Genomic DNA, 25,500 nt, shown 5'->3' on the forward strand with positions numbered 1-25,500 from the left:
ACTAAAACACCCATGTTAAATTCTACCTGCTTAGAAAAAATCAGTTCTCTCTTGCACCTAAAAGGTGGTCATCAAATTTCAACCACGTGCTCCCTCGGGAATTGCAGCCGCAGTGAGAGAGAAGTGGAATGGATGTTAGGTTGATGGCACCTCTACCAGACATGCAGCTCTCTCTAGTTTGTTACCAATTTAAATTGGCCCCTTTACTCTGATCTAAATCTAGCATGGTGGTGAAATTCCCAAGTGCTTTCTACTTTTATACACAGTCATTTGCCAATACTCCCTCTCCAAGGGGCTGCAAAGTGTGAAATCCCCACATGCAGAGCTTAACTTAGCAGCAAGGCTGACTCTGGCACACCTGTTACAATAGCGCACTGTAAGAGATGGCAGCTGCATTCTGCACCATTCAGAAGAGATGAGCAGGTAGGCTAAGACTCGATAGGGCATGTGCTTCCCCTTTTGGCATTCTAATTTCCAAAATGCAAAGTGATTCATATTATTGCATTTGGTGGTTTAAGTTGTCTTTATTCAACACCCAGACTCCACGTACCTTTTAAAATGTTAGTTCTTGGCAGCCATACACGGACTTCATCAAAGGCTGCCAATATACCCCAGAACTTCTTAAGGACACACATCTCTCCTCACTCCACGCTCTGCCTTTTGTGCTCACAGTATTTGAATGCACTTTACAGTTAAGAAGTCAGTGACTGGATAAATGAAGGAACTGATTACATTTTCAACAGCAGTGAATAGCAAGATACCCAATGCCTTGTTGCTGAATCTGATGAAGAGACAGACTGCAAATCTATTCCCTGCCCACCTGACCTCTCCAACACAGATTTCAGGAGTTTAAAACTGCTCCTTAATCTCTGACTTGGATGAAGATTCCCAATTTATGATTAGGTTCCTCACCTGGAAAACAACCACCCTCTTTCATCACAACTACCCCATGGGATCCAAATCTTCACCGAGCATTAACCAAAGTACACAGCACGGATTGCACTAAAATAGCAGCATAACCCCTGACGATTTCCAATGACAACATAAATGGAGATGTATGTAAGCAGATGTGTCATTATGGTGACTCACATGGTATTTAATCTTTGGGAAAATAAACTGAATGTTTTCATCATAGCAAACCAACTGTAAAGAAAACTTTTCCATTTATATTAAATTTTATTATGTCCTCCAATGTATTAACATATATTACCGCTCAAAGAGGCAGCTAGAGCAATCAATGGGCATAATTTGAATTTATCCATCTAACCAAAATGCTGGCTTGGCAATTCCTTCCCTCACCCCCACTCTCCAAAAAATTGCATGTTGGGCTTCCCTGGTGGCGCAGTGGTTGAGAATCTGCCTGCCAATGCAGGGGATACGGGTTCGAGCCCTGGTCTGGGAAGATCCCACATGCCGCGGAGCAACTGGGCCCGTGAGCCACAATTACTGAGCCTGCGTGTCTGGAGCCTGTGCTCTGCAACAAGAGAGGCCGTGATAGTGAGAGGCCCGCGCACCACGATGAAGAGTGGCCCCCACTTGCCGCAACTAGAGAAAGCCCTCGCACAGAAATGAAGACCCAACACAACCAAAAATAAATAAATAAATAAAAATTTAAAAAAAAATTGCATGTTAGCCTAAATGTATATAAACAGGTAGGTTATTTATATATAGATGTACTTTGTTTTAAGGTGAAAGAATGAGTCTTCACTTTTTATTACACTGAATCACATGAAATTGCCCTTTCCATAAATAAAAATGCTGAAATATCAGCAATTTCATATAATTCAAGCAAATAAAAGGACTCACCACATGAATTCTTTAAACAGGAAACTCTCCTAATGTGTTTAAAATAACTCAATATCCAAAAGCGTACTTTGAATACATTTCAGAATCATGGGTTGTATAAAACAAGGTTTATTGTAAAAGGCTTTTTGTATTATGTATTATGTACTAGGCAGGCAATCTTGAGGTAAATCAAGTAGAGACAGGTTCATTCAGCCTAACATTTCCATCTACGCCAAATCCGAAGCTTTGGACTCCTGAGTCTGATGGCTGCAGACCCCACCATGCTTACCAAGTAGGTAAAAGGGGTCCATTTAATGCAATTAAGTGGTTGTATTTAGTAATATGTCTTATTCACCTGCATCTGTACAAAAGAAGCACTTTTTTTTTAAACAAAATTGTGTGGAAGAGAAAATTGGGTTTCTTTTGTTTAAAACCATTAATACTTGAAATAGATTCATATTGTGTATATGAAATATAACATTTGAATTAATATTTAGCATGTCATTTTTGTTCCCTGTAAGATAAATTCTGTTTGGTTTGCTGATAACAGCTATATATTGTCTGAAGAATATAAAGAGTATTAGTCTCTTTATCCCAATATAAATTGTAACAATTACAAATTTGTGGGATTTATAATTCTGAGGTGTCATTATTTTTTCTTAGTCGCCAACCTCCCAACTTTTATTTTCTCCCCACTTGCCACCTTATTGGTGTGTTTCTTTGTTTCTTTAGTAGTAAGATGTGAAAAATGGGTAATAACTACCAGCTGCCAATGAAAGTGACCTGAGGTGACAGTGAGATAAGGTATCTAAAGTACCAATATCTTGCAACATTCCCCAACATGTGGGATATTTTTATTTATGTATCTTCCATTTCGTACTTTCTTCATTTGTTCCTCACAGCAACCCTGTGAGTAATGAGTGGAAGTATTATGAAGTCTGTTTTACAAAAGAGGACACTAGCACAGAGAGATTGGTGAGACATTCATGGTTACACAGAGGCCAAGTCAAGAGTACACTGCCAGTCTTTGGACTCCTAGTTTAGTACTCATCTCAAAAAGTGCTTTGCTTTCTGAGCACTGAATAGATACTCCAGAGTTATTCATTCCATCACACTCCAAGTTCTGCAAAAAACTATTGAGCTCTATAGGTGATTAATTACTCCCTGTGCCGAAATTCAGAACAAATAAGCAGAATTCTGCCATCTATTAAAATCATTTTATAGTTGCAGCAACACATATTTAACAGACTGTAGGGAAGTTTACACAAAGGCAGATCCTGCAGCTTTAATTTACATGGAAGAAGGGAAGAGGCAGAAATATAGATGAATTATCAACCCACAATGCAAATTCTAATCCTTTGATCATTCGACTTAATGTTCACAGTCAATGCCAGTTCTTCATATACATGATTGTGATCTTTCCCCGCCTAGAAATGAGAACACCTCCTCTTAGGTAAAAATAGTGTTCTTATTTAAAATTGTATAGTGTTCTAACTGTACACAGCTACTTCATTTGTGCTCTTTAATAAATGCAATGGCATTAAAAGGGAGAGAATTACTGGCTAGAGAAGCTTCCTCTAGCCACAAAGAATGAATTATTGTCCTCGTAGAAAAAGGAGACAAAAATGTGGGACATATGTAGAGTAGGAAAAGGAAATGCACATAATAAATATAGGTGAGGAGGTTTTGAAGAATAACTTGAGTCATTCCAGGAATTCCAATTCATTTTTCACATCAACTATTTGTTGATTAAATTATACATACACACGTTGGAGAGTAAGAGAGACAGATTACACAGCATACTGAGCTAGGCTCTGGTGGGGATCTAAAGTTTGCAATCATAAAATCTACAATCTGGTCAAGATGATAAGTACCTAAATTCATTCATTCTTTCAACATTTATTCAGCACCTACTGTGTGTGCTACCAGTGAAAACAGAACACACTCTATGCCCTGGTGAAAGTTATAGCCTAGGGTTGGACATCTCCAATCAGATAATTACAAGAATACTGTGTTAAAAAGGAGAAGTATAGGGTGCATACAAAGTGGAGGGCATGCTGCCTAGACTGGCCTAGAGTGTCAAGGAAGACTTTACTGAGATGATATCTAAGCTGAAATCTAATGGAGGAGTAAAAGGAGAGAATAGAGCAAACATTCCATAGAAAGAACAGCATGTAGAAAGATACTGAGATGATATCTAAGCTGAAATCTAATGGAGGAGTAAAAGGAGAGAATAGAGCAAACATTCCATAGAAAGAACAGCATGTAGAAAGATTCTGAGGTCAAATAGACTTGGCACACTTGAAGAAGCCCAGTGAGTGAAGAGAAGTCTCCAGAAGGCTGGAAAGGTTGACAACAACATGCAGGGCCTTGTGGGCAATGTTATAGATTTTTAACTTTATTTTAAGCATAGAGAAGATGAGAACTCTGGTAGCAGTGTGGAGGAGGGATTGAAGAGAGGCAAGAGTGGATGCAGGGAGACCAGTTAAGAGACTATGGAAGTGGTTCAGGAGAAAAATGATAATACCTTAGACTTAACACCATCCCATCGAGTGGTAGTGGGTAGGGATAAAGAGAAGTAAATAATTCGAGATAGATTTAGGAGATAAAGTTAGCATTACTTGATGACTTGGATAAGTGGGGTAAGAAGGAAGAATCTAGAATGATTTACTGGATTCTGGTTTGAACAAGGGTCTAGTGGTTCTATTCACTGAGACAAAGAACACTAGAGGAAAATCAGATCAAGGGGGAGATGAATTTCATTTTGGACACGTTTAGCTTGATGTGCCTTTGAGACATCCAAGTGCAGACGTTGAATAGGCAGTTGAATATACGGGTCTGGAGCTCACAAGAGAGGTTAGGGCTGGAGACATAAATTTAAGAGGTGTTAATGGATGAGATTGCCCAGGGAGGGGTTGTAGAGTAGATTGAAGAAAGAATGCCAATAATGTAACACAGGATATGCCCAAATATTTCTCCCTGTTTTTGGAGAATTAGTCACTTGTCAAGCAGGTTGGGAAAGAAGATTAGGTTTAAGGGTCCTCAAACTGAGGCAAATTGCCTGGAAATACTTGGTAGCAGGAGAAGAAGAGTGAGTTAGAGATAAAGTCCTCTGGGGAGAGGGAAGACTCCAACCCGAGGAGACCAAATACAAATATGAAGTACAAAGGTTAGGAGTAGTACCATCAATAAGAGGAAAATAGAGCCAATAATTTGAAGCCAGAAACCAATGAAGCAGTGTTGGTACAGGTTAGTAATAGTACAAATAGGGTCCTGAGAGTTTGCAGTGAACAGGGGTGGGCTGTCAAACACAGGTATGTGATTGTATTGATCACGTTCCTGGCAGGAAACTGATGGCACTCTCATAATGGGTGAGTAAAGAAAGTCTAATGAAAGGACTATTTACTAAGGGGTGGGTAGGATTAAGGGGTCAAAAGAGATGGCAAAGCACCCAGGGACTAACAGCTGTAGGAAGTTCCAGCTGCTCTTAGGCTGGAGGGGGGAAGGGGAGGGAAACGTTTTTGGAATATGGCATGCCCTGTAGCTGTGAGAAAGAAACTAACAATCTATGACCTTAGGTAAATAAGCAAAGCCTTAAAAGGGCTGGAGGATTAAATACTCCAAACACTTTCTCCTCTACCTTCATCTGCTGAGGCAGACTGAATCCACCTGGAAGCCAGAGGGCAAGCAAGCCAGGGGATGCAGTTTGTAAAGGCCAGCTTCCTAGAACAAAGAGCAGGGTGGAGAAGGCTTGTGAGAATGGATCTGGAGAAGACAGAGAATATACAGCACAGAAGGAGGCATGTTGGGATGGCTTAAAGATCCAACTTGAGGTTTACTGAATATGATTCTACCATAGAAAAGATAAAACATACTAGAAATTTTCAAAGGAGGCGTATCATTCAGAGTCCAATCAGAAAAAACAAAACCACTCTAGCTATTTCAAATAGAGGGAATTTAATATAAGGAATTGGCAATGCATGTGATAGAAGACAAATGGGGATAGTGAAACAGGCTCAAGATTAACAGACGCAGAAGGCTATCACCAATCCTAGGGCTTGGGAAACAATGGGAAGAGGTACTATTACCAGAACCCAGAAGCAGTGACCCTCTTTGGTCCTAGAATCATGGAGGGGCCTGCCAGCAGGAGATGAGACCACAATCAGGGCTACCTGGTGGAATCTGGGACCTTAACAGAAAGAGCTCTTTGGCAGGAGCTACAACCATGGAGAAGAAAGACTTTGAGCCATTTTTGGTAGAGCATGCTGTGATTGATTAACAACGTCTTTTATGGTGAAGAGGGTAACGGAGGCATACATGCCACATACCTTTCATTATGGACCTAGATATATTTCTTTATATCATGACTGTGTAGCATGAAGATATAAAATGTTAGTGTAAGATTTAGCTGGGAGCAGAATTTCTCTTAGGAAGAGAACTGTCTTTATCTGGCAAAATACTCTAATAGTTCATCTTAATTGTGGAAATATAATCCTCAGTGTATGGCTGATTTGGGCTGGAAGCAAGAAAAAGATGGATAAACTGTAACATAAGAAATGAACATATATTTGAAGGGTTGTGTATGAACTACAGATGACAGGTAAAGAGTACAAAGTAGACAGAGGACCTAGCAACATGGCAGGAGGCTAGAGGCCAAGAAGAAGAGATAACCAGTCAAGATTCTTCCCTCAGAAGAACTTTGAAGAACAGCAATAGTTAATGTTCTAGACAATCCAGGTAGTCTGGACATATCAGTGCTTTGGTAAGGGAAGGGGCTGTGATGGTATCTTGCATGGTGGCATTTGCAGAAAAAGGACTATACACAGAGAAGGCAAAACAGAGCAAAAATGGTAAAGTTGGTAAAAACAGGAACTTGGATCCAAAGGTAAGTCGAAATATAAGGCTTTCCTTTATCCCAAACCTTAGATACTGTAACTCATTAGATGCCTGGAGACCTGCTAATTACATGTCTAAATCAAACCCTTCAAAATTTAACATGTCAAGCTAACAGAATATCCAATACTTATTCACCAATCTATTTATAGGTGATGCTGAAATCTGCTATCTTATTCTAACATTACTTATAGTCTAGAGTTCTAACTCGTGGATAAAGACTGTTCTGGAGAATAAGAGACACTGATTTCTAACTTTTGAAGAATTTCCACATTGACATGGTAGAGACAATCTGTGTAGTTTGAAAGGACAGAACTCAGACCAACAATTAGAATTTAAAGGGAGCAAGGTTTATAGGAAAATAACTTTGGCTCATTGTGTTTCTAGTAATAGAGATTCTCCCAAATAGAGCAGGTTTTCTTGTAGGGTAGAATATTGTTGAAACAGTTCAAGCAGAGGCCGATGGTCATATCTATCGGAGATAATGATGATAATAATAATAATCACTAGCATATTTTGAAGACTTATGTGTTAAACTCTATGCTTAATATTCTACATGCATTCTTATTTAAACTTAACAAAATCCTACAAAATAGGTATTATTACTATCCTCATTTTACCTACAAGAATATTGAGGCATAGAAAGGTTAAATAACTTGCCCCAGGTCACACAGCTAATAAATGACACAGAACTGGGATTCTAAACCATAGCCAACTGACTCCAGAACTCATATGCTACCATTATGCTATACTGCCTATGTAATGGTATAGAAGTGTCCATAAGTTGGCTAGGAAGATGACCTGGGGAACTTCTAATTCCAATATTCTTTATGTATATGTGTATAAATATGTATATAAAATATATGATCTGTGTGTACCTGTGTGTATATATACATCTTCATATATAGAGCACTAGGGAAAGAGACTCTTTAATCCATGGAAAAGATGAGTAAAAGATGGCCCTCTCAATAGAAGAAAAAATCAACATAAATTGAAATCCATACAAACTGAGAGGTGGTTTGTAAAATTTTGGTTGACAAGACATGGGAAGTGACCGAGTCCTATGAATTTGACAAGGTAGATAACCTGGAAACTATGACAGGAATGTAATGAAACATCAACCACCTCAATTGTAATGCAAATGGACCATCTGTGATGTTGAATTAGAGGGACCTACCTGGCATCTGAAAAAATGGAGACAAAGAATCGGTCATTGTTTATGAAGCAACAGTGCTATTTTAAAATATTTTAAGCCTACAATAAATGCAAAGAAATGTTAGGAAAGATAAACTATTTTACCTATAAACCTGTTACCAAGCTTTGGCAAGTTTTAACTTTTGCTTCAGATTTTTTAAGAGAAATAAAATATTATAGGCAGAGTTGCAGCCCCTGTGTACTTCTCCCTGATCCTATTCCTCTACCCTAGGGTTAACTACTGAGAACCAAAATCATCACCCTCTACTCTCAGTTTGGACACTAAAGACTGAAATTACCTACTCTCCTCCACATATACTTTACTCTCTACATTAATAAGCCTACTCTTCCAGGAGATTCTTATCCAAGCAAATGGCTTGATTGTTCATTATACAATAGTAACTTCCTGAAAGATTCATCAACTTTTCAATGGAAAATGTCAACAGTTTGTGCCCTAAAACTCCGAATACCTTTCCTCAAAATCCTCCCATTGCTGTTTCAACCATTCCTGGACTGTTACATCATGATCCTCATCCAATTGTAAACAAGTTCTCATATTAGAGGACCCACTTTTAACCAAATTTCCAATTCTCAATAAACTCTGCCCTTGCCTTCTCCCTATGAGATACTACCAAAGCTTTGGGGAGGTAGTTTTCTCCCTTTCCATGGTAAACAAATAAACTCAAGTTGTGTTGGTGATATATGAGGAGCCAGCATTCGACACTACTATTCTCAGCTTGGTATTTATCATTACAATGTATGATTTAATTTGTTTCACTACATATGTACGTATCCATAATGATATGTAACATTGTTTTGCAGTGCATGCTTTTAAATTTAATATAAATATATCATAATGTACCTATCCACCTACAACTTTTTATGATGATTATGCTTATTAGGTTCGTGATATTTATCATTAATTTTCACTGTTGTATTCCATTGTATAAATACACCACAATTGTTTTATCCACTTTTCTGGATGAATGCTTTGTCTGATATTATTGATAATAGAGCTGCACCAGCTTTCTTTTGGTTAGTATTTACCAGATATGTATTTTTCCATCCTTTTACTTAAAGTACACATTTTCTTATATTTTAGATATGTATCTTATAAGTACAATATTAGTTGGGTTTAGCACTTTTATTGAATTTAAAATCTGTATGTTTTAAATGGTATGTTCAGCCCATTTATATTTATTGGGGTTACCAACATATTTGGACTTATTACTATCATTTTGTTATTTCTCTTGGTTTTTGTTTGCTTTTTTTCTCCTTTCCTACATTTCACTCAGTTGCTTAATTTTTTAATTCCCTTTTATTCCCTCTATTGATTTTGAAATTAGGTATTCTACTTCTATTCTTTTAGTGGTTAAGCGTAAAATACTAAGATATTTTATGATTACTTAATGTAAAGGATAAAGTTTATCAGCATGTCTAGTCTCCTATTTCGTAATACAAGGACTGAATGGCAGAATTCTTTACATGCAATTTCTTTCCTCTCATCCTCTATATTACTCTCACTGAGCATTTTATTTCCCTTTTGTTTTATTTTTTAATTTAATTTTTTAATTAAAATGATGCATGAACTAATTTTAAAATTCTGAAAACATCATGCTGAGTAAAAAAGCCTTAGACAAAGGGAACCTATTTTATGATCACATTTATATTAAATTCTAGAACTGCACTATCCAATATGGTAGTTACTAGCTACAAATTGCTACTGAGCACTTGATATAGGATTAGTCCAAACTGAGATGTACTATAAGTGTAAATTGCACACTAGATTTCAAAGACATAATATGAGAAAAATATAATATATCTCATCCATAATTTTTATACTGATTACATGTTGAAAATGATAATATTTTGGACATATTGGATTAAATAAAATACATTATTTAAATTAGTCACTTCTTTCTTTTTATTTTTTGTAACCTGGCTAATGGAAAATTTTAAATTACACGTGGCTCCATTTTTGACTCATATTACATTTCTATTTAACAGTGCTATTCTAAAAAAAGCAAAACTTATCTGTAGTGAAAAAATCTAAACAGTAGTTTCCTTTGGAAAGATGAGGGTAGAGATTGACTGGAAAAGTCAGGAAGAAACTTTCTGTGGTGACAGGTATATTTTATAACTTGGAAGTTAGCATTACACAGGTGATTAATTTGTCAAAATTCAAAATATTAAGCTCTCATTAATCATATGCTGAAGTATTACAGGTGAATTATATTGATATTTTCAATTTATTTTGAAATGCATGAAAAATTAAGATGGTTTGATGGGTGAATAAAGGGATGAATAAATACATAGTTGTATGATAAAACAAATATTGTAAACTGTTCACTGTAGAATCTAGGGAGTGGGTATACATACAATTGTACACTATACAATGCTTTCAACTTTTTGTATGTTTGAAAATGTCCATTATGAAATGATGAATGAAATTATACATGTAGACAATTTTAAAAGCTAAATACATGAGACAATGCTTTTAAAGGCACTGGCCATCAGGCAATGAAGGACACTAGTTTGTAGATATGAGAAACAAATGAGGTGACACCTATGATTGCCCTAGCTATAAGTGACTTTCCAGGCCATGGCATAGGGTGGCGGTATTGAGGCAAAGGTCAGTGGATTCTCTCTGTTGATGTTATGGAGCTGAGAGTCTGGGGAGTCAAATGCAACTAGAGTTAATGAGACAGAAACAGAGTCCCAGAGACCTGCAGAGGTCTCCCATCAAGTATTCAGCAGAGTAACTATCAGTGCACATGTGTGAAAAATCTACTTGAGGCCAGGGAGAGAACAAGAAAGGATTAGATTACAAAGAACAGTACCTGACACAGAGGGCCAGAAATAGTGCCTATTCCCACCAGTCAGATTGAGAAAAGTCATAATTCACAGGACGTTGGGTAGGGTACCCAGAAGGTCTGGTCTCAGTGGTGGGAAAAATTAGCCCTAGACTGAGCTCTTCTTTGGACTCACCTAAACCAGAATAATAAGACCTGAAAGGATCAAATTGTTTCCAGGTAACTTAACTGCATCTAAGAACAAAGCTAACAAAGATTTATAGGAATATAAGTATATCCAGCACCTGACAAGGTAAAATTCATAATGCCTGGCATCCAATCAAAGATTACCAGGTATGTAAAGAAACAGAGATACATAACTTATAATGAAGAGAAAAAAATCAATCAAAACTGACCCCAAATTGACAGAGATATTAGAATTAGCAGACAAGGACATTAAAACAATTATTATAACTTGTATTCCATATGTTCAATAAGTTAAGCAGACATATGAAGAAGACCCAAATTGAACTTCTAGAGATAAAAACTACAGTTCCTGAGAGGAAAAATTCACTGGGTGGGATTAAAGGCAGACTAGTCACTACAGAAGAAAAGATAAGTGAACTCAAATGCATAGCAATAGAAACTATACAAAATGAAACATACAGAGGAAAAAGAATGCTAAAAAATGAAAGAGCACTAGTGAACTATGTGTGGCTTCATATGTGAGCAATTGGAATGTTTGAGGGGGTTGGGGGACAGAAAAAACATTTGAAGAATTTGGAAGAAACTTTCCAACTCTGACATTAATGAAAAATATAAATTCACAGATCCAAAAAGCTCAATGAACCCCAAACAGAAGAAGTATGAAGAAAATTACAGTAAGGCACATCGTAATCAAATTGCTCAAAACCAATGATAAAGAGAAAAATCTTTAAAGGAAATAGAGCTGTTACACATAGCTGAATGAAAATAATGACATCAGATCTCTTGTCAGAAACAATGTTATAGAAAAGAGAGTTGACACCTTTAAAGTACTGAAAGGAAAACAAAACAAAACAAAACCCTGTCAAACCAGAAATCTATACCTGGCAATATATATTTCAAAAACAAAATCAAGTCATTTTCAGGCATACAAAAACTGAAAGAAATCATCACTAGCAGACCTGCACTACAAGAAATACTAAAGGACATTCTTTAGGCAGATACCAGATGGAAATATTGATTTAAACAAAAAGCAAGAAGGAGAGCACTAGAATTGGTAACTATATGGGTAAATATACAAGACTTTTCTCTTATTTCAATTTCTTTTAAAAACTGTTTAAACAAAAATAATAACAATGCATTGTGGGATTTAGAGCATATACAAAACTAAAAAATATGACAACAATAGCATAAAAGTTGGGAGGAGATAAATGGAAATATATAATTGTAAGGTTGTCATACTATATGTGAAATGGTGTAGTATCACTTGAAGGTATATTGAAACAAGTTAAATGTGCAAAAAAAACCACCTTAAAGCAATCACTAAAATAACAAAACAGTGTTATAGCTAATAAGCCAACAAATGAGATAAAAGGGGATCATAAAAAATAACTGATTAATCCAAAAGAAGGCAGAAAAAGAGGAAAAAGTTAACAAAAAAAGATGTGACAAATAGAAACAAATAACATGATCATAGACTCAAACCTAACCATATCAATAATCACATAAATGCAAATGGTTGAAACATCCAAATTAAAAGGCAGAGATTGTCATATGGAATAAAAAATTAAGACCCATAGGAGACCATATGCTGCCTGCAGGAAACACTTTAAATATAAAGGCACAAATAGGTTAAAAGTAAAAGGATAGAAAAAGATATAGCATGCTAACACTAATCAAAAGAAAGCTGGAGTGGTTATATTAATATCAAAGTTGATTTCAGAGCAAAATATTGCCAGGGATAAGGTAATTTATTTCATAATGATAATGAGGTCAATTAATCAAGAAGACATAACAATCCTAAATGTTTATGCACCAAATAACAGGGCTTCAAAATTCATGAAGCAAAAGTTGATAGAACTGCAAGGAAAAACAGACAAACCCACAATTATAACCTAGGACTCTCTATACCCCTCTCTAAAAAAATGAATAAAATGTGGGTAGAAAATTAGCAAAGATATAGTATACTCAAACACCACTTGACCTCACTGACATTTATAGAACACATCACCCAACAACATCAGAATGTAGTTTCTTCTCAAGTGCTCAGGGAATATTTACCAAGAATAGACCATAGTCTGGGCCATAAAACAAGTCTCAATAAATTTAGGATTCAAGTCATGCAAAGTTTGTCCTTTGACCACAATGGAATTAAATTAGGAATCAATAACAAAATGATCTTTGGAAATTTCCACAATATTTGCAAATGAAATAGCACTTCTAGATAATGAATGTATCAAACAAGAAATCAAAAGGAAAATTAGAAAATAATTTTAACTAAATGAAAATTTAAGCACAACATATTAAAAATTGTAGGATACTACTAAAGCTGTACTTAGGGGAAAATTTATAGCATAAGATGGCTATATAAAAAAGAAAAATGATCTCAAAGTAATAACACAGTCTTCTACCTTGAGAAACTAAAAAAAACCAACAACAACAAAAACAACAAATTAAACCTAAAGTAAGCAGAAGAAAAGAAACAGTAAAGATCAAAGCAGAAATTCATGACATAAAAAAAACAATAACAGAGAAAAATCAATGAAACAAAAAAAGCTGGTTCTTTAAAAAGATCAATAAAATTGGTAAATCACTAGCCAGACTAATGAGGAAAAGAGAGAAGATGCAAATTAAAAATATCTAGAACAAGAGAAGTGACATCATGAAAGATTCTACAGACAGCAAATGAATAATAAGGGAATAACTTGAGCAACTATTCCCATAAATTTGATGAATTAGGTGAAATGGACAAATTCCCTGAAAGACACAAATTACCAAAGCTCAGTCAAGGAGAAATAGATAACCTGAAGAGTGAAATATATATGAAATTGAAATTATAGTTTAAAACCCTCCTACAGAGAAATTCCCAGGCCCATATGGCTTCACTGGTGAATTCTACCACACCTTTAAAAAATAAATAATAATAACTTTATATAAAATCTTCCAAAAAATTTAAGAGAAGAGAATACTTCCCAACTCATGCTACAAGGCTGTCATTACTCTAATACCAAAACCACACAAAGATATTACAAGAGAAGAAAACTATAGGCTAACACTCTCATGAAAATACATGCAAAAATTCATAACAAATATTTAGTAAATTGAATCTAGCAATATATAGAAATATAACACATCATGACCAAGTGGGTTTTATCCCAGGAATGAAAGGTTAGATTAGCATTCAAAAACCAATCAATGTAATGTATCATATTAACAAACTAAAAAGATGAAAAAACATGATCATTTCAATAGACACAAAAAAAGAATTTGATAAAACCCAATAGCTTTTCATGATAAAACCATTCAACAAACTAGGAATAGAAGGTAACTTCCTTAAATTGGTAAAGGTTATCTACAAAAAATCTGCTGCTAACCCCATATTTAATGGTGAAAGACTGAATGATTCACTCCTATGATCAGGAACAAGGCAGGAATATCTGTTCTGCCACTTCTATTCAACATTCTAATCAGTGCAGTCAGGCAAAAAAAAAAAAACAAAAACATAAAAGGCATCCAAACTGGAAAGGAAGAAGTAAAACTATCTTTATTTTCAGACAACATGATTGTCTATGTAGAAAATCCAATAGAGTCTACAAAAAAAAAAAAAGCTACTAGGACTAATAAGCGAGTTTAGCAAAATGGCAGGATACAAGATTAATATAGATCAATTGTATTTTATATACTAGCAACGAACTATTGGAAACTGATTTTTAAAAACAATACCATTTGCAATAGCATCAAAAATATGAAATTCTTAGGGCTAAATATAACCAATGATGTGAAGGACCTGTACACTGGTAACTGCGAAACATTGCTAAAAGAAATTATAGAAGGCCTAAATAAATAGCTATTCCTTGTTCGTGGTATAGAAAATTTAATATTGTTAAGATGTGAACTCTTTCCAAAATTGATCTATAAATTCAACACAATTCCCATCAAAATCCCAGCAGGCTTTTTTAAGGAAATTAACAAAAAGATTCTAAAATTCATATGAAAATGCAAAAGACCTAGGATAGCCAAAAGAATTCTGCAAAAGAACAAAGTTAGGGGCTAACATCTGATTCCAAGACTTATTATAAAGCTACAGTAATCAAGACAATGTATTATTGGCATAAAGGTAGGTAAACAGATCCATGGAACAGAATAGAGAGTCCAGACATAAACCAACACATATGGATAATTGATTTTTCACAAACATACAAAGTCAAAGCAGAAGAGAAAGAAAAGTCTTTTTGACAAGTGATGCTTAAACAATTGAATGTAGATTCATAGGCAAAAAAAATGACCTTTAATCCATAACTTGCCCTATTTACAAAAATTAACTCAAAATGGATCTTGTACCTAAATGTAAAAACTAAAACTTCTAAAAGAAAACATAGGAGAAAATCTTTGTGACCTTCAGTTAGGCAAAGATTTCTTAGACTTGACAACAAAAGCACAATCCATAAGAGAAGAAAATGATAAATTGGATTCCATCGAGATTAAAAATTTTGGCTCTTCAAAAAGCAATGATAAGAGAAAGAAAAACAAGACTCAGACTGGGAGAAAATCTTTGTAAATTATATAACTGACACCCAGTATATATAAAGAACTCTCAAAACCTAACAATAAGAAAGTAAACAAACCAATTTGATTAAAAAAATGGGGGAAATATTTGAACAGACATTTCATCAAAGATATATGGATGGCAAATAAGCACATGAAAAGTTGCTCAACATAATTAAGGAAATGCAAATTAAAACCACAATGAGACCACTACATGCTTATTAGAATGTCTAAAATTAAAAAGCCTGACCACATGTTAGTAAGGATTGGAGTGACCAGAACTCTCATACTGCTAGTAGGAATGTAAAATAGGAGAGCTGCTTTGCAAAACAGTTTGGTAGTTCATTATAAAGTTGAACATACACCTACCATACAATCTAGTCATTCCACCCTGAGGTATTTACCCAAAACTAAAGAAAAATATGTCTGTACAATGACTTGTACGGAGTATTCAAAAGAACTTGTTAAATAACAAAAAATCAACTAAGCACATTTAAAGATCAAGTTGCCTTTATTTAATGATTTATGAATCAGAAAGCATCTCATCTAGCAATAGAAAGGAGGTCCACAGAGCTGTAGAAAAGGAAAGATTTTTAAAGGCAGAAAGGGGGCAGGAAAAGGAAATTATTAGCAAAGAATGCACTGTTTCAGGGAAGGCCACCATCCTAAGGGGAACGGAAGGGCCTATTGGGTGGATTACCTCACTAGTGCTGACCTGGTAATTCCAGGTTTACTGGTTAAAGGTTACATTCCTGGGGGATGTTGAGACTGCAATTAGGTTAGGTACTAAGTCTCGGTTTGCTGATGTGGGGTTTAGCACAAGTGACTCCATTTTGGGACTGATGTCTCCTTTTCAAGAAGCTTAACTGGTAATATGCAAAAACTGGAAATAACCTAGAAGTCCATCAACAGGGGGATGAATAAATAAATGGCAGTATATCTATACAATGAAATATTACTGAGTCAAAAAAAGGACTGGATTCTTGATACATGCAACAACATGGGTGAATCTCAAATTAATTATGCTGAGGGAAAGAAACCAGATCAAAAAGAGAAAATACTCATGATTCCAATTTATATAAAACTCTAGAAAAATGCAAATCGACAGTGACAGAAAACAGATCAGTGTTCTTGGCAAGGAACAAGAGGGAAGGCCCAAGGAAACTTTCTGGTAGATATGTTCACTATCTTGATTATGGGGATGGTTTCAGGAGTGTGTGTATATATATGAATATGTGTATTTTGAACATGTATATATATTTGAATATATATGTCAAAACTTACTAAATTATGCACTTTAAATATGTACAGCTCTAATGTTGAAAGTTTTTCTCAAATGTCTGGTGATCCTTGGCTGAATGTTCATATTTAAGAATGAGACACTGAAAAGCTAAGGGAAAGCTCTCTGTGTATAGAGATTGCTTGTTTACTTGTAGGTATCACTATAGGATGATCAGACATTGGTCCAAAATCCCTAGCATGATGTATAAAACTTTCTATCACCTTGTCTTGTTTGCTCTGCTCAGTCTTCTTCCCCCACTACTTTCTCTTTCACAATACACTCCAGATCACATTCAGCATCCTTTGCCTGGAAAGCCCCTCCTACCTCTGTATCCTTAGTGTACTGCCACTCACCTCAAAACAGCTTGATTTATCCCCATTATCCAGGTCTATCACTTTCCTTGATTCTCCCCCACCCCCCAGAACAGTTAATTACTATTTCCTCTGTGTGACCTCAGTGTTATAATTGCTTATAGTCTTGCATTTAATCATTGCATTGCAACTCATTTATTTGCATATATGTGAGTCCTCTGAGGGAAGCCATTCATCATTACAACCTCAATGACTAGAACCTGGCACATAGTAGATGTTCAGCAATACTGGATGACTGACTGCATGGCTAAATATCATATTCTGATTCATATTGCATTTCCTCTGGTGCCTATAGCTGAATTTGCTCAGTGGGAAAATCTGATTCCATGACCTGGCCCACCTACTCTGTTCCAACCAGATGTAGTTAATCCTGGTTACCCCCAACTGGGTCCTGAAATAGATGAAAGACTACAGATACTGTGAACATTTTAGTTGCCATTACTGGAAGAGAGTGTAGGCTAGTTTAACAGTGGGAGGTTGCTTTTAGTAAACAGATTGTTCACTTAGCCTAAATATGATACTAACAATGATACTACCATTGTTCTTTATGTATCCATTTACGTATCAAACCTTTCCCTCAGTGTAATTCACATGGTAAATTCTGAAAATTTTTGATTTAATAGAGCCTAAATTAGTGGGATTTTACTTTACATGAGAAAAATAGGGATAATCATAATAATTTTGGAATAAAACTAATGCTTCCTTCTAGCATATGCTCTTCGTAGCACTTTATAATCTTTTTCATTTGCTAGAAGGAATTTAGGTTTGAATGTCTCCATTTATTTTTAATCAGAGCTTTTCATTTTGCTTGATCATTTATTAAACTGTATATGTGCTATTGCTATCAGAGTGGGTTGTTATGGAAATAGTAGTGACATCACAAACTCTGTATTGCAGCACAATTTTGAGGTAGAAAAAATGAACATGTAGATAATAAAGAAAAAGTCTTGACTCCATTCAAATATATATGATAATTAAAGAAAATCATATGAAAAAACTTAAAAGCAATATTTAAATATACTGATGACTATTCTTTAAAACTTAACGGAAGGAAACTGTTTTTCATGACAGCCACGCTCATTTATATTGGATTCACGTATATAATCAATCAAAACAAGGTAGTGGGGCTTCCCTGGTGGCGCAGTGGTTGAGAATCTGCCTGCCAATGCAGGGGACACGGGTTCGAGCCCTGGTCTGGGAAGATCCCACATGCCATGGAGCAACTAGGTCCATGAACCACAACTACAGAGCCTGCGCGTCTGGAGCCTGTGCTCCGCAACCGGAGAGGCCGTGACAGTGAGAGGCCCGCGCACCGCGATGAAGAGTGGCCCTCGCTCGCCGCAACTGGAGAAAGCCCTCGCACATAAACGAAGACCCAACACAGCCAAAAATAAATAAATAAATTTATTTAAAAAAAACAAAAAAAAAACAAGGTAGTTACACAGTAATGACTGTGATAATGATGAGATTCTGAAACAGGGGCAATTGAATATGCATCACTTGCTTTTCACATGTAAATTCCATTACTAACACAGCACTACTGTTCCCTTGTATTTCTATATAACACTGTAGCTAATAGGAGTATCATGGTAGAATAAGGGGAGAAAAGGTCTTTGTGCTGCATTTGCAAATTTACAAGAAGCAAAAAAAAGTCTAGATTTAAATCACAGCAGAGGATCTTCCTTACCTGGACACTCAACAATCAGTTTAGGATGAGAATGCAACTAACAGACTTGTATCTAATCTACAATTCAGCTGTATTTCTCAGGTGGATATTGATCTGTCTCCTTTTCTCCAAGAGTGAAATGCACAAAGTGTTTTTTTCAAACTCTGGATTCAAATGAATGTAACTATCCAAACTCTTTCAGCCTTTGTTAAGCATCTAGCCACTTCGCCTAGAATGACTACATTAATAAACAGGTCAATTTATCGCCTCAAGAAAAATGTCAATTTTCCAAGTGTTCTGCATTTCTTTTACTTGAGTATCAAGAGGGTGGGGAAAGGAACAGAACAGAGGCACCTCAATTAGAAACTGCCTGCTAGCCTAGCATCAAAACCATTTTTTCCCCTACTTATTTAGCAGAATAAATAAGAAATATTCACTTAAGTCCGTCCTGGGTATACAATTCTCTAATAAGCTTAGTGGAAGGAAAACTTGACAAGCCTCCATCCTTATCCTCAAGTAGCATACATATATCATCTGGATAAGTAGACATGATTTAATGAAGGAGCAAAGGGCATTCATAAAAGCTTTCTTCATCTTATTAATGGCATCACCATTTGCTCAGGTCAAAGACATTGGAGATACTGTGTTCTTGATTATTCTCTCACCCACACATCCAACTCATCAATGAATCCTGTTCGCTCTACCTTCCAAACATGTCCAGAATCCACCACTTCTTACCACCTCCACAGCTACTATCCTGGTTCAGACCACTGTCATCTATAGGGGAGGAAAAACTTGTCTTCTACCTCTCAGAGTCTCCAGCTGGGCCTAAGAATTAAACTGACATAAAACAGATTAACAGAAGAAAAGTATACAAGTTTTAACTGTTTTTTCTTTACATGTACATGGGAGTCTTCATGAGAAAAATGAAGGCCCAGAAAAGCAGTTAGAGTGGAACACTTATGTACTGAATTGGACAAAGAGTAGTAAATTGTGAAAATGTGGCAAGGCAAAGGGGCTTGGGCTAGGGTATTTAATTGGGTGGGGAAGTGAATAGGAAGGTAAACGTTAGTGTAACAAGGTTTGTTTGTACAGATTTCTCTCAGCCTCAACTTCCTGTCCTTGGAGATAGAATGTCTCTTCCCTTCTGGTATAGGGAGCACATTGTCAGGGAGGAAGAAAATTTCCTCTCTCCTTCCAGGGTTCTTCTGGCTGGTCTAAGAATTAAATTAACATGAAAAAGATTAACAGGAGAATATCAACAAAATTTTATAACATGTATACATGAGAGAGACCCAGAAAGACCGAGTAACTTGCCAAAATGGCTGAAACCCTCACCTTAAATACCATCTTCAGCTAAAGACAAGAGAGGATGTTGGGGGCTAGTGGTTTGGAACCTGAAAGGGGAGGAAGACAAGTCACATAGAGATGGAAAAGCAAATGTTTGGTAAATAAATGTTTACTGGGCCACGCAGAGACTATGCACAGAGTGAATGCTGGTCTCTAGACCCTAACAAATTTCTCCCACCACACCTAACGCATACTCTTTGCAGACATCTCTGGTGATAGCACTATTCCAGGCCCTTTAAATTCTTTTAGGTAGTTAAGGGGGTGGTAATAAGAAAAACTTCCTGAGTCTTCTGTTTCTTAAAAATAATCACCTAAATTAATCCTCATGCCGAAGAGACACATTTTGGGGTGGCAAAATTTGGTCCCCTACAACATCTCTTACATGGAAATTTCATCTCTTGTGTTTAAAAGAAAGAAAAAAAGTCAGAGTATCCTTCTTGCATCTGCTGTTTTTTCAAGCGCCTTTAACTCAAAATATTGCCTTAACTATGGCAATAGCCTCCTTGGTGGCTTCTCTGCTTCTACTCTTGTCTCTCTAGTGTCTCCGGAATCCATATAACAGCCAAAGCAACCTTTTAAAACTATAAATCAGCTCCCTTCACTCCCCTGTTGAGAATACTCCAAAGGGTTCCTATCACCATGGATTTCAAGGCCCTACCAGACCTATCCCCCGCCAATCTGTCTAACCTCATCTCCCAACACTTTCTGCTCCTTCCCTCCACTCCAGCCACACTACTCTTCCTGGTGTTTTTCAAACATGTCATGCTTGAGAGACTGAATATGCAAACAGACAATGGCCAGACCATATATAAAACTAGAACTCTGACCCACAATCTGCAGAAACCAACTCAAGAAACCAACTTACTTTCTACAAGTCAGACTACTATCTCTAGTAACCAATCCAGGAAGCCAAACAATACTCCCTGTAACAATCAGCCCAAAACATCCAGGAATTGATTAATAACTGACAGCTTCCCTAATTTTTGTCCCAGCTTCCAACTTAGTACCAACCAGAGAAAGCCAAATATGTATTAGTCACATAGGATGCCCTGCTTCTCATTAGCTTGCCTACAGTTTCCGCATGCCAACAGCCTCCAATCAAGGCATACCTGAAGCTATCCCTCTTTTCCACGATGAAGCTTCCCTACTCGCCTGACTGTGAGTCTTTGCCAAATGCAAAAGTAATGGTGGTTGACTCCCTTGCTGTAACAAGCTATGAATAAATAGCCCTTTGCTTGTTCTCATTTGGGTGGTCTCATTTATCTCTACATGCTCATTTGTGCCTCAGGGTCTTGGCACTTTCAGTTCCTTCTGCCTGGAACACCCTTCTGCTTTGCATGGTTTGCTCACTTAATGAATTCAGGTCTCTGTTCCAAAATTACTTCCTCAGAGAGGACTTCCCTGGTCATCCTATCTAAAATATTCTTCTCAAAACAACTGGTTCTAATCGGCGATGTTCAAAAAATATGTATTAACTAGAAATACTCTATAGGCAGCTCCACCCTTGCACAAAAAGGGGTATAAGAACCAGATGAGCCCAGCAGCCTAATACCTTCTAAGGAGTACCTATGACAATGCTGAATTTTATCTGAGTCCTGTGCTCCTGGAAGGCAGTAAAAGGGAGGAAAAATATCTTTTTCCCTCAACCCTTCTAGGTTCTTGGCTGAGTCTCTGTAACAAGAGACAGATTAACAAGAGAAAAGCATACACATTTATTTAATATAGGTTTTATGTGACACAGGAGCCTTCATAAGGAAATGAAGACCCAAAAGAAACAGTTAAACCTGAGTATTTTTATGCTAGGTTTGATGAAGAGTGGAAAGTCACAGAAAATGTGATAGAACAAAAGGGTATGAGCTAAAGATAGTAAACAGGGACACTTAGCAAGGCTTGTTCAATCAAATTCCCTCTGTCTTCAGAGATAAGGATACTCTTTTCCTTTGGGTACTGGGTGGGCACCTCTGACATGAGGACCTTATGATCTGCTTCAGGGAAAGGTCAGAGAGTCCTTCCTGCACCAACCGTTTCTTAAATTCCTTCAGCTCAAAATTTTCAATATGCCAGGGCACCATATTTTGGGGGTAATGTGTTCTGAAACCCATCATTAGCAACAGTTGAGTTCCTCCCACTCCTTTATATTCTGGCTAACTTCAAAGGAGCTCTCTGTTCTCATATCTTCCCAGATAAGACCCATCTGCATCCTTCTTTATGACTCCCATATGCCTCGTGGAGAACTCCCTTGTTTACCTGCCTCTATAAAACCTCAAGCTCCCTTCCTTTTCTTTGAGATGTTCCTCGTTAATGAACAGTCTCCCTATTGCAATAGCCCGAATAAAATAATCTCTTTAATTGTCTGGTGCATTTTGCCTTTCATTGCTTACATCTGGAACTGCTTTCCTTTCTGTACCCTACCTACCCACCTACCACACACATACATACTCTAATAAGAAAGAATGTTGTTCCATGACCCAAATAGATCAGCTAAGCAGTCTGTCAGAACATTTGCTTTAGAGTGAAACTTCCATGCAAGATGCTTGTTAAAGTCCTCAAAAAGACAGAGCAGTGATCTTTCTAAGATTATTGTAACAGGGTGTAAGACTTTCTTGCCCCTGTTTACTAATAAATGTGTGTGTAGGTTAATTCAGTTTAAGACCTCCATTCATTGTAACATTCCATGCAGTAGCAAAGTTGTGCATTTGAAGACCTATAGTCTTCAACTTAAGAGTCATTCAAACCTAACACTTCTGAAAGCCAAATTGGTTTAAGTCAGATTACAACAAAGATATGAAAATAAATGGAAATTAATTGTTCAATAGTCACTATTATTAATTTAATGTACAAATATCTTTTAATCCCTTTCCTATTTTCTTTTCATTGTCTTCTTTATGAAAACTGAGACCATCTACACCTACACAGCTTTCTGCCTATATTAACGTGACTTTACTTTTCCATTGTCTTTATCAGCATAATTTTACTATTCTTTCCCAGAAAGATAAAAGTTGCAAATAAACTTATTGTACATTCCAGGAACTTCTCGAAAGAATCATCAGGAGAGTCCTGAAAGTCCATTGGTGGACTGCTGGGTCCACAAATCTTAAAAACTATTGTATTATGATCTTTACCCAACCATAATCAAGCCCCTTCCCCAATCGAAAGGCCCACCTTAAAACAGACTTTAAAATCTCATAAATATCCCAAGTTCACCCTCTCTACTTATAGATAATACTAAGTCTCTGTTGAGGTGGCACTCCCCCTTATTGTGCTGAGAATAAGCACAGCTTTGTCTCAAGATATTTTGGTGATATTTGGGGAGCCAGCATTTAAAATAAGAACTTGCATAGAATCATTTACAAGCTCATTTCCCTTAGCTTGACATTTCTCACAGGGTCTTTGGTTCTGCAACCAAGAATTGTCCTTCTAAAGTTTTTTTTTTTTTTTGTAACTTAAGCTGTACAGTTGGGGATTGTAGTTAGCTTTTCACACAACTCTCTCACTCACATACACATCTCTAGTCATTCACTTGTAGACACAAATCTGTGAGGACCAGTTTGAAGCCTATGTCAAGAGTCCAGGTGAGAGATGATGAGGCCTCTGACTTAAAGTAGTTGCTATAAGAATAGGGAGAGCCTGAATTTAAAAGACATTAAGGTAAAATCAAAAGCATTTTGTGATTAACTACATTTAAGAGTAATGGGGAAAAGCCAAGAATTGCACTGAGGTTTCTAATTTTCAAGAATGGTAGAATTATGTATCATTCAAAATATCAAGAATATTTCCATTTTAATTCAGATATTTATTGAGCAACTACTATGTGCAGAGCACACGTATGGAGGAAGAATGGGGGGCAGTTAAGTTACATGGTAGGTTCCTGGAGGACAGTCAAGTGGAACAATTAATGAGTAGTTGATAATATGGGTCTGAAATTCAAGGAAGAAGTTGGCATTGGAAAAAGAGACGTGAGAACCACTGGCGTGGAGTTTATTACTGAAGCTGTGGGAGAACATAGAAAATAAGAGAAAAAGCTAAATAAAAATGGCTAGAGAGACAGGAGGAGAACTAGGGAAAAAAAGTGATGTCACAAAAGTTAAAGAAGTAGAGCACTTTCAAAAAGAAGAATTTTTTTTAATATTCCACATATGAGTGAAATCACATGGTATTTGTCTTTCTCCATCTGACTTTTTAACTTAGCATAATACCCTCAAGGATAAACCAATGTTACCTAAATTTTAAAAAAGGAAAAAGGAAAAACTGGTTAACAAGGACAAATGTTGCAGAGAGGTCAACTAGGCCTTGCATTTGGCATATTAGTACATCTTTGGTGGTTTTAGCAAAAATACTTTAGAAGAGTAGTAGAAGGAAGAATAAATTATGTAGTGCTTGTAATTAATCAATTTCAAAGGAAGCAAACAGATTTTAATTACTTTATGTTACTGGCTGATAAGTCTCACTTTGAAAGATTAAGGGCATTTTGATTGGAATTTCTCAAGAAGACTCTCTTTAATGGAATGGATGGCCTTTGAAAATGTATTTATTCAACTTTGCACTAACTAGAATGTGGGCCATGGAAGGACTGCAATAAATAATTGTTAAATTGAAAAGAATTCACTTCTCTCTCTCTCATATATACATATAATTTTGAATAAAATATATTTTATATTTTAATATACATACTTTTTATTTTGAAATAATTATAGATTCACAGGAGGTTACAAAAGAAATGTACAGGAAAGTCCCATACGCACTTTTCTCAGCCTACTCCAATGTTAACATCTTATACCACTATAATACATGATCAAGACCAAGAAACTAACTTTGGCACAATCCACAGAGTTTATTCAAATTTCAGTGGTTATACATGAAGTAGTTTCTGTATGGGGGGTGTCTCTGTGGAATATTAGCACATGTGTGGCCTTGTGTAACCACCATAATAATCAAGATATTAAACTGTATCATCACCACAAGACTCTCTTATGTTACCCCTTTATAGGCACACTTGTCCCCCTCCTCCCTATCCCTAACACCTGGCAACCAACCATGAGTTCTCTACCTCTATAATTATGCTGTTTTATGAATGTTACATAAATGGAATCAGGCACTATCTTTTTGTGACTGAATTTTTCCACTAAGCATAATTTCCTTGAGGTTCATCCAAATTATTGTGTGCTTTGATTGTCCATTCTTTTTTTATTGCTGAGTAGTATTCCATGGTATGTATATACCATAGTTTGTTTATTCACCCTTTGAAGGACATCTAGGCTGTTCTGGGTTCTTGGCTATTATGAATAAAACTGTTATCAGCATTAATGTAAAGGTTTTTGTATGAACATAAGTCTTTATTTCTCTGGGATAAATGACCCGGTTGTACATTATATGCTTGGCTTTGTAAGAAACTGCCAAACTGTTTTCCATAATGGCTGT

At 36.3% G+C, this 25,500-nt stretch overlaps 1 protein-coding gene and 1 long non-coding RNA gene across 2 annotated transcripts in view; both read right to left on the reverse strand.

The window, feature by feature from the left end:
- LOC118888465 overlaps window positions 1-11,570 on the reverse strand; it is a 400,177-nt gene extending 388,607 nt beyond the window's left edge. Inside the window, exon 1 of the long non-coding RNA XR_005018299.1 lies at window positions 11,470-11,570. This is a non-coding gene — a long non-coding RNA (uncharacterized LOC118888465). The remainder of the gene's footprint in view (window positions 1-11,469) is intronic.
- The window catches only part of DCX (doublecortin), a 358,186-nt gene that overhangs the window by 220,098 nt on the left and 112,588 nt on the right, over window positions 1-25,500 (reverse strand). The gene's annotated exons all lie outside the window — the stretch shown is intronic.

Source organism: Balaenoptera musculus, chromosome X, assembly GCF_009873245.2.
Source record: "Balaenoptera musculus isolate JJ_BM4_2016_0621 chromosome X, mBalMus1.pri.v3, whole genome shotgun sequence".
In the NCBI taxonomy this organism is placed as follows: Eukaryota; Metazoa; Chordata; class Mammalia; order Artiodactyla; family Balaenopteridae; genus Balaenoptera; species Balaenoptera musculus.